This window comes from Oryx dammah, unplaced genomic scaffold, assembly GCF_014754425.2.
Source record: "Oryx dammah isolate SB20612 unplaced genomic scaffold, SCBI_Odam_1.1 HiC_scaffold_27, whole genome shotgun sequence".
NCBI lineage: Eukaryota > Metazoa > Chordata > Mammalia > Artiodactyla > Bovidae > Oryx > Oryx dammah.
Genome location: NW_024070211.1, coordinates 120,330,362 through 120,344,362, shown reverse-complemented (window position 1 = coordinate 120,344,362; position 14,001 = coordinate 120,330,362).

The window sequence follows — 14,001 nt, the reverse complement described above, 5'->3', positions numbered from 1 at the left end:
ACAGAGGACCAGATTACAGAGTGGTGTGTGTCCTGATACTGGAATAGACTAGGAGAGAATGAGTCCGGATGCATGAAGACCAGTTAGGAAACTACTGCAGTAATCCAGGAAGGACACACTGGCCTGAACTAGGAACACGGGGAGAAGAGTGACATTCAAAAGCCTTTATAAGGTAGAATCAGTCGGACTGGTACCTGAAAAGGAAAATAAAGGTTTACTCTTGAGGAAGTGATATTTTAATCTTTATTCTGAGTATCTTCTACTTACAGGAATAGTGAGAAAGAATGTGCTGCCCAAGGCAGTAATGTGTTATACAGTAAAGAAAAAAAAAAAAAGAATTCAGACATTTCTCCATCCAATGTCTATGGACAGACATGAAAAAAGGAGAACCGAAAGTCGCTCACTTGTGTCTGAGTCCTTGCCACCCCATGGACTATACAGTCCGTGGAATTCTCCAGGTCAGAATACTGGAGGGAGTAGCCTTTCCCTTCTCCAGGGATCTTCCCAACCCAGGGATCAAACCCAGGTCTCCCGCATTGCAGGCAGATTCTTTACCAGCTGAGCCATAAGGGAATCCCTTAGTAAGTTTTAAGAGGTTTCAAATAAACTATCACACTGACTTTCAGATTGCAAAACACTAGATTTTTTTTTCTCTCTCAAAAATGTGATCTCCTCCTACCCACTACCCACCATCTACTTTGCTGCAATAGTTTATGATTTCCTTTTTCTACTTTCTGGATTTCCTCTGTCTTTCTTAAAGTCTATTGGCCAGAACTACACTAATCATGTATGGATGTGAGAGTTGGACTGTGAAGAAGGCTGAGCACCAAAGAATTGATGCTTTTGAACTGTGGTGTTGGAGAAGACTCTTGAGAGTCCCTTGGACTGCAAGGAGGTCCAACCAGTCCATTCTGAAGGAGATCAGCCCTGGGATTTCTTTGGAAGGACTGATGTTGAAGCTGAAACTCCAGTACTTTGGCCACCTCACGTGAAGAGCTGACTCACTGGAAAAGACTCTGATGCTGGGAGGGATTGGGGGCAGGAGGAGAAGGGGACGACTGAGGAGGAGATGGCTGGATGGCATCACTGACTTGATGGACGTGAGTCTGAGTGAACCCCGGGAGTTGGTGATGGACAGGGAGGCCTGGCGTGCTGCGATTCATGGGGTCGCACAGAGTCGGACACGCCTGAAGTGACAGCAGCAGTGGGTTGAGCATCCGCCCTATCCCCAGCAGATGTCCCCCATGCCTGCTCCATGGAGTCCCCAAGGTCCCCACTGCAGCTGCTGCACCCCATCCAAAGGGCTTTGGGGTCCCCAGATTCATCGTTCACAGCCTCAAAGCTCCTGGCCATAAAGGCAGACAGATATTCTGTGCTGCCCTACATCACAGTGAAGCTTGTGTTGGAGCAGTAGCCTTTAAAAAACAGTAATTCCTGTAGAAAGGAATTACTGAGAATGAAAAACGCTGTTCAATAATACATTAAAATGAATCATCATATATATTTCTCCTCCACTAATTATGCAAAAGAATTTTTATGTTTGTTACAATGTGCTTGTTATTATCAATATTATCTTCAACACTCTACTTCTTTTGTGAAATTTTAAGCTAATTGTCCATTGTGAGTTATTTTTTTAACTAAAAAATATAATCCAGAAACCTATTTAACTAAGTGCACAAAATGTAATACTGTTCAATATGTTGAAAGTCAACAAGGAAGGGAGATATCCCTGTGAACCTCTCTACTTCAGAGACGTCCCAGTATTCCCTCAGGAAATGCCAACTGGACCACGTGGGACTCAAGACTGGCTGATAAGGCATCAGTGTCAATTATTTTTTAAGACTGAAATTTTTCATAGATACAAGTTAAACCCATTTAAAGATGAATACTGGCCAGCACCTGTCTCGCAGTATTTTAGTTTCTATATGAATCTCTATTGTGCATACTCACCGCAGGGTTGTGTTTCTAGCACTGGCAAATAACGAGCTATTGAAGTGTGAGGCTAAACACATATGGTTGGTGAGGTTATTGCTACTTTATGACTTTTTTCTTAATCCCTCAAGGAACTAAAAACCTCAGAATATACACATGCAGGTCCTATGATAGCTTTAGATCACTTTCCATTAAAAGATGCAACAATATACTGGCATATACCTGAATCATTTTTGTTGGGTTAAAAATATTTAATATAAAACAAAATTGCAGTTCATAACGTGTGCTTACCACACAAAGTATGCTTGGCACTAGTTAAAATATATTCGCAGATTTGAAGAAATACTGAAAGGAAACAAGAAATCGAATTAATGATTTCATGTTAGGTGGTTGGGAGATTGGTATTTTTCTTTTAGGTTTTCTTGAATACTGTTAATACTGAATATTTTTAACAGTTTTTGATGTATATTATGCTAGATACAAACAGAACTGCAACTCTGCTCGCGAGAAGATAGGTTAGGGCATGTCCTGGCTTGAGCAAAGTTTCTTAAACTATAACTAAAACCCTCAAGCTGATTAGAGCACAAGAATTAGGATTATACAGGAGCACTGCTTTCTCTAAAGGCTTTTCTACGCCCGAAAGTTGAGGACCTAACTGTTGCCGCAGGTTTGTTTTTAAACTGCTATATGGTGCTATAGGTATGTAAAAGCACCTATTATTCATCGATAAAAATGTGCTCAGGCTGAGTGCTTTTAAATATGCATGACCAAGTTCCCAATGAACTCTGGTCATTCACTGGCTATGTGGTAGCCCGCCTGCTGGTCTGTAGACGCAGTCCAGAACTTGATATGGCATAGCAGGGAAACTTCAAGTTCAGAGCACTGATTCTGAAGATGGAGTGATACCTCACAGGGTCTGAAAGAATACACGTGCTCTAAATGAGAACAAGCATGAGCAAATCCGAAGCCTTATTATTGAGAAAGGAGTGGGCTAGGATCCTATCACTGAGAAAGGATCCTGGCTCGGATTGATTTTCCATATACCAGGAGATGTTCCTGTACAATGACGTTTTTTCTCCTTAAAGCAAGCAGATGCCATGTTACACTTTGGGTTACAAAGGTGAGTTTTCATAGATATGGTGAAATGCTATCTTGGCTGTGCAAGAAAGAAGAGGACTAGATGAACCCATCTTCTTTAGATAAGAAGCAGGTGACCTGCAATTTCTAAATTGAAACAAAAATATCCAAAAAACAGAGACTCTTCCTCCCATTCTTGGCAAGTTCAAAATAAGATTTGTTGAAGTTCAGCTATATTTAGAAGCTATTGACAAAGACTGTGAGCTTCCAGAGACGTCCTTACGTCATGCATGTTCCAGTCAAGTAGGAGGTCCGTGACAACAGCCGACATGCAAGGCAGAGTGAAGAAATGAACCGCAGAAGAGAAGACTCAAGTGTGTAAGAAAGGGAGATGCCTGCCTGAGAGGATCGGGAGAGACTTTGCGGAGGACACAGAATTTGAGATAGACTGCAATAGGAGGTAAGGCTTCAACAGACTGGATAAAAAGGAGGTTTTTCTGCAGATAAGAACTAAACAAAGGCAGAGAGACAAGACCACAGAAGTCAGGCTGGGAGAAAGGTCTGGAATGGAACATAAAGCCCGCATAGGGGAGTGAGGGAAACATGCTACTTACAGCAGGAGCACATGTCCAGACCACAAACAATGCAGCTACCCGATGATTTATTTGACCTGGTCAGTGTTTAGCTTTGTTTTCTAACTGCAGAAAGAGAAACATACAGAAAGAGGGAGAGGGAGTGAAAGCTAGCTGTATTTGAAGTAGCTACCAGTATTTTTAAAATGGGAGCTGCTGCTGCTGCTGCTAAGTCGCTTCAGTCGTGTCTGACTCTGTGTGACCCCAGAGACGGCAGCCCACCAGGCTCCCTTGTCCCTGGGATTCTCCAGGCAAGAACACTGGAGTGGGTTGCCATTTCCTTCTCCAATGCATGAAAGTGAAAAGTGAAAGTGAAGTCGCTCAGTCGTGTCCGACTCTTTGCGACCCCATGGACTGCAGCCTAATAGGCTCCTCCGTCCATGGGATTTTCCAGGCAAGAGTACTGGAGTGGGGTGCCATCGCCTTCTCCAAAAAATGGGAGAATTACATATAAAAGTCTAAGAGCTTGGCTTCTCTTGAAAAAATCTAAAGTTCTGGCAACAACATTGGGCCTGCCTTCCCACAGGTCAGTGGAGAGAGCAGAAGTGGACCCCCAGACAGGGTACAGATTCTACTGATGCCTTCAGGTCCTCATACTTCCTGTTGTCTCTGCAAGTGTCAGTTACCATTTATTATGTCCAGGCTGGCATATGATTGTTGTTTGTAGTAAAGGTGAAAGCTCTGCTCAAACCTTGCTTCATATATGTCTGATGAGGGCAGGTGTTTGAGGTTTGTTTGTTCTTTAATCTCCACCAGAAAGGAAGACTGGTTTGATCCTAAAGAAAATCAATTCTGAATATTCATTGGAAGAACTAATACTGAAGCTGAAGCTCCAATACTCTGGCCACCTAATGTGAAGAGCTGACTCACTGGGAAAAAAATCCCTGATTCTGGGAAAGATTGAGGGCAGGGGGAGAAGGTGACAACAGAGAATGAGAGGGTTGGATGGCATCATCAACTCAATGGACAGGAGCTTGAGCAAACTCCAAGAGATAGAAAAGGACAGGGAAGCCTAGTGGGCTGCAGGCCATGGGTTCTCAAAGAGTCAGACATGACTTAGCAACTGAACAATAAAAGAAAACACTGAATATCAGCTAGAAGCATCTGTTCTTCATTTGGTAGCCAGTGACGAAGCTATGAAATATTCTGAGGATTTAAACGACTAATTGGAGTTGTGATTTAAGTTTAAGCTAGAAAAGGAAAATAAAATTAATTGCAGAGGAAAAAGAGAGATTGGAAAAAACAACACTAAATTAGAGACCAATATAGCATTCAAGTAAGAGGTAAAGATAGTTGGGGTTTCAGGGCATGAGGGGCAATAGAAAGAAAATGACACCTATAAGAGATACTGCAGAGAAAGGACCAGACTACTGAATGGGAAAAAGAGACGGTGAAACAGCAAGCCATTAGAAATGACATTGAGATCTCAGGTCAGACTAGGATGGTGGTTCCACTAAAAGAAACAGAGTTGAGTAAAATCTGGAGCTGTTGCCGATTTCCCAAGGGAGATTATCATTTGCTTTGGAGTATGGTGGGTTTGTGTTGCCTGCTAAATATCCTAGAGGTGCAGCGGTTTCTGAAAGTCAACATAGCTTAGGTTTTGGAATCAGATAGAGCTCAGGTTAATCATCTATAGAAGGGTAATACTAGATCTTACATTCCTTGAGAAGCCTAACTGGGGAAATGTGTAATGTACAGTGAAGTGAAATGAAAATTCCTCAGTCGTGTCCGACTCTTTGCAACCCCATGGACTATATAGTCCATGGAATTCTCTAGGCCAGATACTAGAGTGGATAGCCTTTCCCTTCTCCAGGGGAACTTCCCAACCCAGGGATCAAACCGTGGGTCTTCTGCATTACAGGTGGATTCTTTACCAGCTGAGCCACAAGGGAAGCCCAATGTACAGTGACTGCTTACCAAAAAAATGGTTATGTATTTGATTTGAGAATTAGCCATATTAGCTCATGGAAGCTGTGAGAACGAACCAAATAAATAGACAACTGGAGAACGTGTGACATGGATGCCACTAAAAGGACAACTAGAAATGCAGTGATGACCAAGTCAACCATTTGCAATTCTAGATGGACAGATTAGACAGAGGAGATGGTGTATTGTGAAGTACTTCCTGAAATCAAAAAATATTTTGTCAAAATATCTTGCGTGTGTATGCTCAGTAATGTCTGATTCTTTGCAACACCATGGACTGTAGCCCACCATGCTCTTCTGTCCAGGGGATGTTCCGGGCAAGAATACTGGAGGGGGTTACCGTTTTCACCTCCAGGGGATCTTCCCAACCCAGGGATCGAACCTACGTTCCCTGCATTGGCAGGCGGGTTCTTTACCACTGAGCCACCTGAGAAGCCCCAAATATTTTACACTAGGCTAATTTAGAGACACAGTCACCAAGTCGCTTCAGTCGTGTCTGACTCTGTGTGACCCCATAGATGGCAGCCCACCAGGCTCCTCCATCCATGGGATTTTCCAGGCAAGAGTACTGGAGTGGGGTGCCATTGCCTTCTCCATAGAGACACAGTAGACACCTGGTATTAGTAAATTTAACATTTGTATTTTCAACCTCTCACAAAATTCAGCAGTACTCAGACCAAAGAGAAAACTAGCTAGTGAGTAGGCCTGGCAAAGAGTCAGCATTTTGTAAACATTCCTCTTGTTTAAAAATAAATAAATACACACACACACGTATGTATGTATATAGCTCCATTTCCAGTTTCTCTTCTCCAAGATACTGAACTCTGGAGTTGGAAATAGAAGCCAATGACAGCACAGCTTGTCTGTAAGATGAGAATGTTCAACCCAGCTGTGACTTACTGTCTTAGAATGATATAAATATTTCACACAGAAATAAAAGCAAGAAATAAACGGTTTTCACCTATACTCCAGTCAGAGTAAAAATCGGTCATTGAGAGAAAACTTTATTGCAAGTTGAAAAGATTGCTAAAAATGTTGAAAGTTGTAAAAACATCTCACTTGTTAATTTAGGAATTCATAAGATGTCACGTGTGAAGGGTGTGCAATACTGGGTTACGGGCATGTCTTTAATAGGTCTATTAGAAAGAAATAATCTTCAAAAGGACAATTGATAATTAGGCAGGGAAATGGGAATTTAAGTCGCAGTTTGCCAGATGGCCACTCACTTCACCCTGCCACATAAACAAGCCTTGGCAATTACATCACTAAATCAGTCCAGTACTTAAGGCACAGGAAAAGGAGGTTATTGGATTAAACTAAATAATTTCTAGTTTTGTGAAATTTCCAGATCTGACAATTTAAGATACTCTATAGAAATGGTCCACTTTTTTTTTTTTTAATGCTTCTCTAAATTGCATGTTTGGGATGAGTAAGAGTCTTGTCTGACTGCACAGAAGACCTTGATTTCTGTTCATTTCCCTGAGTACTAGATTCCAGAATGACTGATAAAAATGAGCCCCCAGGTGAAGGCCATCTTCCAAGGCTTCTCATCAGGCTATGCCTAGAGATTGCTGCTTAGGAACAAGATATGACTCTGAAGAATTTCTAAGTAGGCAAGAGAAATCACCAGGGACCTCTTTCAGTTGCTCCTCGCACAGAGTTTTAGGGTCATTGCCTTCTACTGGTTTCTCAAGAGGGACCAGCATTTCCGTGGATTTTGCTGTTTGTCAGATTCCCTTATTCAAGCAAGAGGCAGTGATACAAAGTTTCTCCAAAACTCAAAACTGCCTTAAAATGGAATAATCTCTTTTTGTGGCTCAGATACTGTTCTTAACCAAACCTCCTTAGGGGAAGGACACACAGATTATGTGGGCCAGCATCTAGCTTCCAGACTCATACCTGCATTCTGCTGGAACAGGTCTAAATAAAACAAAATCCGTCAGAAGTGCTTATCCTCAAAAGATACACTGATTTGTTCTTCTTCAACTGAATTGTTCATTCTGATATACTGAAAGGAGCTTTGTAGTAAGAAAAAATATTTTAACTATATTTTCTACAACTTCTAAAACTGAGGAACTAAACATGCACTTTGAGATATTTGACCTAAATTTCTTTAGTTTTGACTGATTTGTAGAATATACAATTATAGGGCAAATCTCCCTTCTTTGTAGCTTTCACTACAAAAATATTCCCAGTCTGCAAAGCTCTGAACTAAAACCATTCAATATCAGATTTGGAAATCTGCTGTACTAGCTGAATCTGAACAGAATTATGTTCAAAAGACAAAACATTTTATTGACTTGGAGAGATTACAAAGCATGCCAAACAGATTTCAGGCAATTAAGATCATAAGAAGCATATTCAGAATATCAAGAATTTGCAAAACAGAGAGGCATACTCTTGCTGATGACTTTATGGCATGTACTTTTCACAAGTTCTATTATTTCTTCCTTGGGAATGAAATGTTCATAATGAAACTGGATAATCAGAATTACTCTTTACCTAGGTCCCACAGTACTTGTAGGAATTTTTAGAGTGACATCTGAAAATGGTGATGTTACTAAATATTCCAAGATGAGCACCCTCTAATTTTAATACTTATTAAACTGAACCAGTTGGAAGCACTTTGTTTTCTCTTGCTTCTGAAGCTTATTATATTCATTACCTCACTTCAATCAGGCTCTGGATGACTTGTTTCTATTGTAGTTAGACCCTCTGTAAGAATGGTTTAATCATGCTAATAAGTATTGGCCTGATTCTCCCTTCTCTATGCCTATGTAACTTCCAAAAAGTAAAACCCTTTTTAAAGTGCTTTAACCTTGAGAATTAATATGCTGTCTATATGGGAATATCTGTACATCCTAATGATTGTCTCTTTGTTGCTATTGTTATCGTCTCCTCAAAACAATCAGAACAGTGCATGCCATGCCCATCATTTTCAGAGAAGAAAATTCCAGAAAGTACTTAATGGTCCAATTGGAAAATGTTCTAACAATATAGCCTTTTTTGGTTCTTCAATTTACTACAGGTGGATAATCTCTGAAAAACCCAAGACAGTGAACAGATTGAATCACTTGTAACAATTTGATTCTTGAATGAATTCCAAAGTACTAAGAGTGAAGCTGTTTTGCCTTAAAATAATACCTCAAATAAAGATTAAATAATTTTTTTGTTGAAAATTGGCCCAAAGTACTGGAAAATTGTGTGCTTAGAAAACCAAATTCATTATAAGATGAGCATTTGGGCATTAGTTACACTGATATTTCAACTGGCGTTTTTATAAATTTGGGGATAGGGGATATCTCTTAAAATCTTACTTTGGTATGCTAATGTTCTCTAAAAAGAAACACAATTCTAATAAATCAAGAAATTAAGACATAGCTGGAATATAAAGGGGCTTTAAAAAGACAAGCTGCAAACTTTCAACTCTGAATGCACTAAGGTATTATAGTGGGGTCTCAGAATTCTCCTTTGGTATAACATCATCACCACCATGATACGACTGTTCTAAATTTAGTACTAATTACTGTTTTAGGCTGAATTTGCCATCAACTAAAATAAAGGCCAACAAAGTAAAAGTGTCTATATGGCTTTAAAAGATGGCATGTGTTCTATTAAACTGTAACACATAACAAAATAAATCAAAAGGTAAAGCTTGCCCAACTAACATGAAATCTCAGATTTGATTTCAGTATACCCAAAAACAATCCCTCTTTTTAAAATATGTACATTAAGATGTTTTCAAAATTTACGTTAGATTTCCACTGTTGGTGAAAGTGAAAGTGAAAGTGAAATCGCTCAGTCGTGTCCGACTCTTAGCGACCCCATGGGCTGTGGCCCACCAGGCTCCTCCATCCATGGGATTTTCCAGGCAAGAGTGCTGGAGTGGGGTGCCATCACCTTCTCTGCAGGACTGTTCTAAGATCACTAAAAAGATTCTCAGTGTCTTGATGATGTTTCTACCTTCCACTCACCCAAACCTCATCCTCAGAGCTCATGTGACAATCTGCTACCTCTCACGTCCTCTGAGCCTCTCTCTGCAAATTCCTTTACGTTTAGATTTACTGTGAAAACCTTATTCTGATGCAAGTATAATAGGAGGGCTCTGCACTGATTCCCCCATGTTGTATACCCCCACTCTCCTGCAAAAGCACAATCCCACCCACCCCAAACCTCAGTCATCCCTCTGACCTGACTTGTATTCTCTGAGCACAATCAAAACTACCTCTTACTTCTATGATTTAAATATGACACATGTGAAAAAGAAAGATTACTCATTCTGGACATAAAGGAAATAATGCTAGCAACAATGCCCAACAGATCAATCACAGAATATGACAAAAATGTACTTTTTATAGTCATCCTGTGTCAAGGAAAACCGTTCAATCGAGCCATCTCACTCTGCAGTGTGCCTAGGAAACGCTCACCATCAAAATCACAAGGGTCAGTGACGATAGTAGAAACGCTGTAAATCAGCTCAGACTTTGTCCTAACTTTGGAGCCAAGAGATTCTGGCCAAACTTTCACTGATGGAGAATATAAGCTATTGGAGAGGTGGCATAGAGATAATTTATACAGTTGCTTTGGAACTTAAACATTAGGGGAAAAAAAATAAAATCAAAATTGGCACCTGTACTGTATAAAATGCATAGCTACATAAGAAAATCTCATCTTTTTTTGTAAAAACTTCTGTTTCCCCAGTTGCACTGCTTGAAAGTGAATCTGTGTACCAGAAGGTTGCTCAGGATTATGAAACTTAATGCATTTTACCATAAGCAAATATAAACATTTTTAAGGAAAGCACAAGGCAAGAGACATGAAAGACCATATGTTTTCAATGCTCTCCGTGTCAAAACAATACCAGTCTCCAAAAAATAACTGCTAGTCATATTGAATTATTTTGCCAGATATCTTCCAAAAGTTACTTGGAAGAAAGTACAGTGCACTCTATGTACCATGCAATGAATAAAAATAGATTTCCCCAGACCAAACATATTACATTCATGAATTATCTTGTTAGCTGTAAAACTTCATAAGATTTCTGAGTTTACTGCTCATGGGTTAGTGGCAAAGGTAAAAACGAGATAAGAGAAAACAGCGGCTTATCTGGAAAATGTTTCTCAACAAGCTATGTAAACTCCTTTAGTTAAGCCAATCAGTTCAGTTCAGTTCAGTCTCTCAGTCATGTCCGACTCTTTGCGACCCCATGGACTGCAGCACACCAGGCTTCCCTGTCCATCACCAACTCCCGGAGCCTACTCAAACACATGTCCATTCAGTTGGTGATGCCATCCAACCATCTACACAAAATAGGGTTTCCCCCGAAGCTAAGGTTATTTTTTTTTCTCCTTCTACTGAGAGCCTTAAACCTTTCACAGGTTCATGCCACCCTTCCCCTGTTCTACTCTGAAGTTCAAACACACACAGTGAACAAGAAATCTACCTGGTAAAATGTACGCTGGGGTAAAGGCACTTTAAGCAGCCTTTCAATTCTAACATTTCACAGCCACCTTTTTAATCTGTATCGAAACACTGCTCAGCTGACCACACGGATGGAGCACTGCAAAAGATTTGCTAGCTTTAGTGTCTTTTCTCTGACTGCTCTTGCATCGCCATACCACTTTCCAAGAACTTGGCGAAAGAATTCTCAAAAAAATCTCCAAGATCAAAGGAAAAAAACACGCCCTAGAATTAGCCAGGGGTTCTCAAGATGGGGAAAGAAAAGCAAAAGTAAAATGAAAGGACTCTGCTCACGATTCTGGCAAGACTAGCAGTCCCTTCCAAAACTTCCCTCCTAATGTTTTTGTACTTGTGAGGCGCCCAGTTTCCTTCCTGATCCCTTTGTTTATCAGAACCCACCACGTTACCAGACGCTTCCTATACCTGACCTCTCCAACAATCTAATGCATGTCTTGACACACCCAGTCAGCTAAATAATTTGCAGGGCTCAGTACCTAATGAAAATATGGGGGCACCTGGTTCCAAAAGCCAGTACAATGTGTCATTGTAGATACTAAAACACAAAACTTTTACCTTTCTTCCTTGGTCTTTCTCTCCCGGTACGTTTCCTTTGAACTGCTTGAAGCGCAGGAGTAAACGCGCAGCCACCAGCCGCGCCCACCCCGCCTCACCTGGCACTTTCCACGTGGCGCATGCGTAGCAGCATATGGGAGCTTATAGCTGCCAGGAGCGCAGCCACTCTTACCAGCCGCTCAGCCCACCCACCAGGCCTATTTTAGGAGCTGGGGTGTTGAGCCAGGCATCTTCCCCTCTTCCTAGCCCAACACTCCAACCCAAGTCCTCAGGAATGCACTTGTTACCTAGATTCCCAGTGGGTAAAAGGCTTGCCCCACCCTCAGCCCTTGCAATGCCCCGCTCTGAAATACCTGGGGCAGGAGAGATCCGCTCTGTGCCTGCGCCCAGACGCCTGCTGACGGAGGAGGTCCCAGCTGTTGCTGATGGAGCTAGCGGAAGGCAAGCGAGGGCCCAGGAAGGCAGGAGCCAAGGCGGGACCTAGGAAACCATCTCAGACTGGTGGGAAGGCAGCGCAGAGGTCCAAGTATGTCTCCATCCTCATATCTAGCTTCACTTACAGACCACAAAATCAAAGATAACGTTATTAAGGATTTTAGAATGGTGACTACCATGAGTAAACCAGGCACAGGACCCTGCCGAATGCAAAGCCCTGTACGACTGCACCGGTCACGTGTCTGTGAAGCCTAGCACTGCCGTCACTGAGAAGACAGTCAAATAGTAGTTCCTTTCTCGACCTCAACCATTCCTTCACTCTAATAACACTGACCACCCCTTCCCATCCATGCCATAGAAGGTTTCTTTGACAAAAATATAGCAGATATAGAGATTTATTTTTTTAAGCAAATGAGGAAACTGACACAGAGCTTAAGTGACATGCTAAGAGATAATCCACCTGGTATGTTTGTCTGTGGACCTAGATCTAAAACCAGGGTCGTTGATCTTCCTATTGTGTGCATCTGTCCGGAAACTAGAGTGGAAAATGCATAATGAACACTTCCTAAAAAATATGTTTATATCTGGCAATGTTATAACCCTATTTACCATTGACTTTTAGGGGGAAAAAAAAAACCAAAACACCTTGGCTCTTCTAGCAATATTTAGGAAATATCCTTCTGTGTGTTACAGTTTTAATGAGAATGCAGTGCTTACTTAGTAGAATAAGTGTCTTCTCCAAGTTGGTTATCATTAACTTGTTAATTACTCATGTATGGTATAATGCATAAGTGATTTATATTTTGGAAGACATAGCTAATTGTAAGTTTATTCTTGTAATAGTCTTGAAATGCATTGTAAATGTCATCCTGTAATCGTCTTGAAATGTATAAGCATGTCATTATATAAGCCAATATATTTTAGATGATTTTTGTTTTATTCTTTAAATAAATTTTTATCAAAACATAAAAAATCACATTATAGAAAATTTAGACTATGAGAAAAACGAAACAGGTCACCTATAATCTCTCCAGTCTCACACAACTCACTATTTATTTTGGTGTATTTTCCTTCCAGTATTGTTGTATCAGCAACAATATGCAAACATACCACAGTGTTTTGCTTAAATAAAAGGAAAATCTAAACCCCAAAATAAGAAAAGCCTCTCCACATGATTTTATTATTTTTTCTGAAGACAGAGACATGGACTAAATACATTGTAAAGACTGTTCTATATTGGAATTAAAATCATAACTCTTTAATCTGTAAAATACTAAAAAGAAAAGTAAAAATCTTCCAAAGCTGAACTAAGAAGAATCCCGTTCCCTATTTCATTTAATTCCCTCCCCTAGACTTACTCTTGTAGTTTGGTGTATATCCTGCTTAAAATTTCCCAAATCTACATTGGCATGTATAGAAATACATGAATTATTACAAATCTGAATTATACTGTACATACAGGTCTGTAACTGTATTTGCATACTCAATAGTTTATCATCTACAGCTGGTACTACAATGTTAAATGACAGTATTGACCTGCTTATGATTATTAATGCCTATCTAGATGAGTAAAACCTAAAGGGTATGATGTGTTCAGGTCAGAATATAATAAATCTCAATATTTTATTAACCTATAATGGAAAAGAATCTGAAAAAGAATAGATATAGATATATGTATAGCTGAATCACTTTGCTGTACACTTAAAATATTGTAAACCAACTATACTTCAACAAATAAATAAAAGTTGTTGTTATACCAAGTAGTTAAAAAAAAGAAAGAAAATAACATTTCTCACACTGCATGTCTATGGGTCTTTTTAACTTGAAGATACTTTCATTGGTCCATCATCAATCGAGCATCCTTCCTATCTAGGCAAAAGTACTTTGCCTACCGCCTAGTCTTCCTTTATAACTTCCTGCTGGGACAGGAAGTCTCTTTGTGTTACAGTTAAATACACAAGTAAAA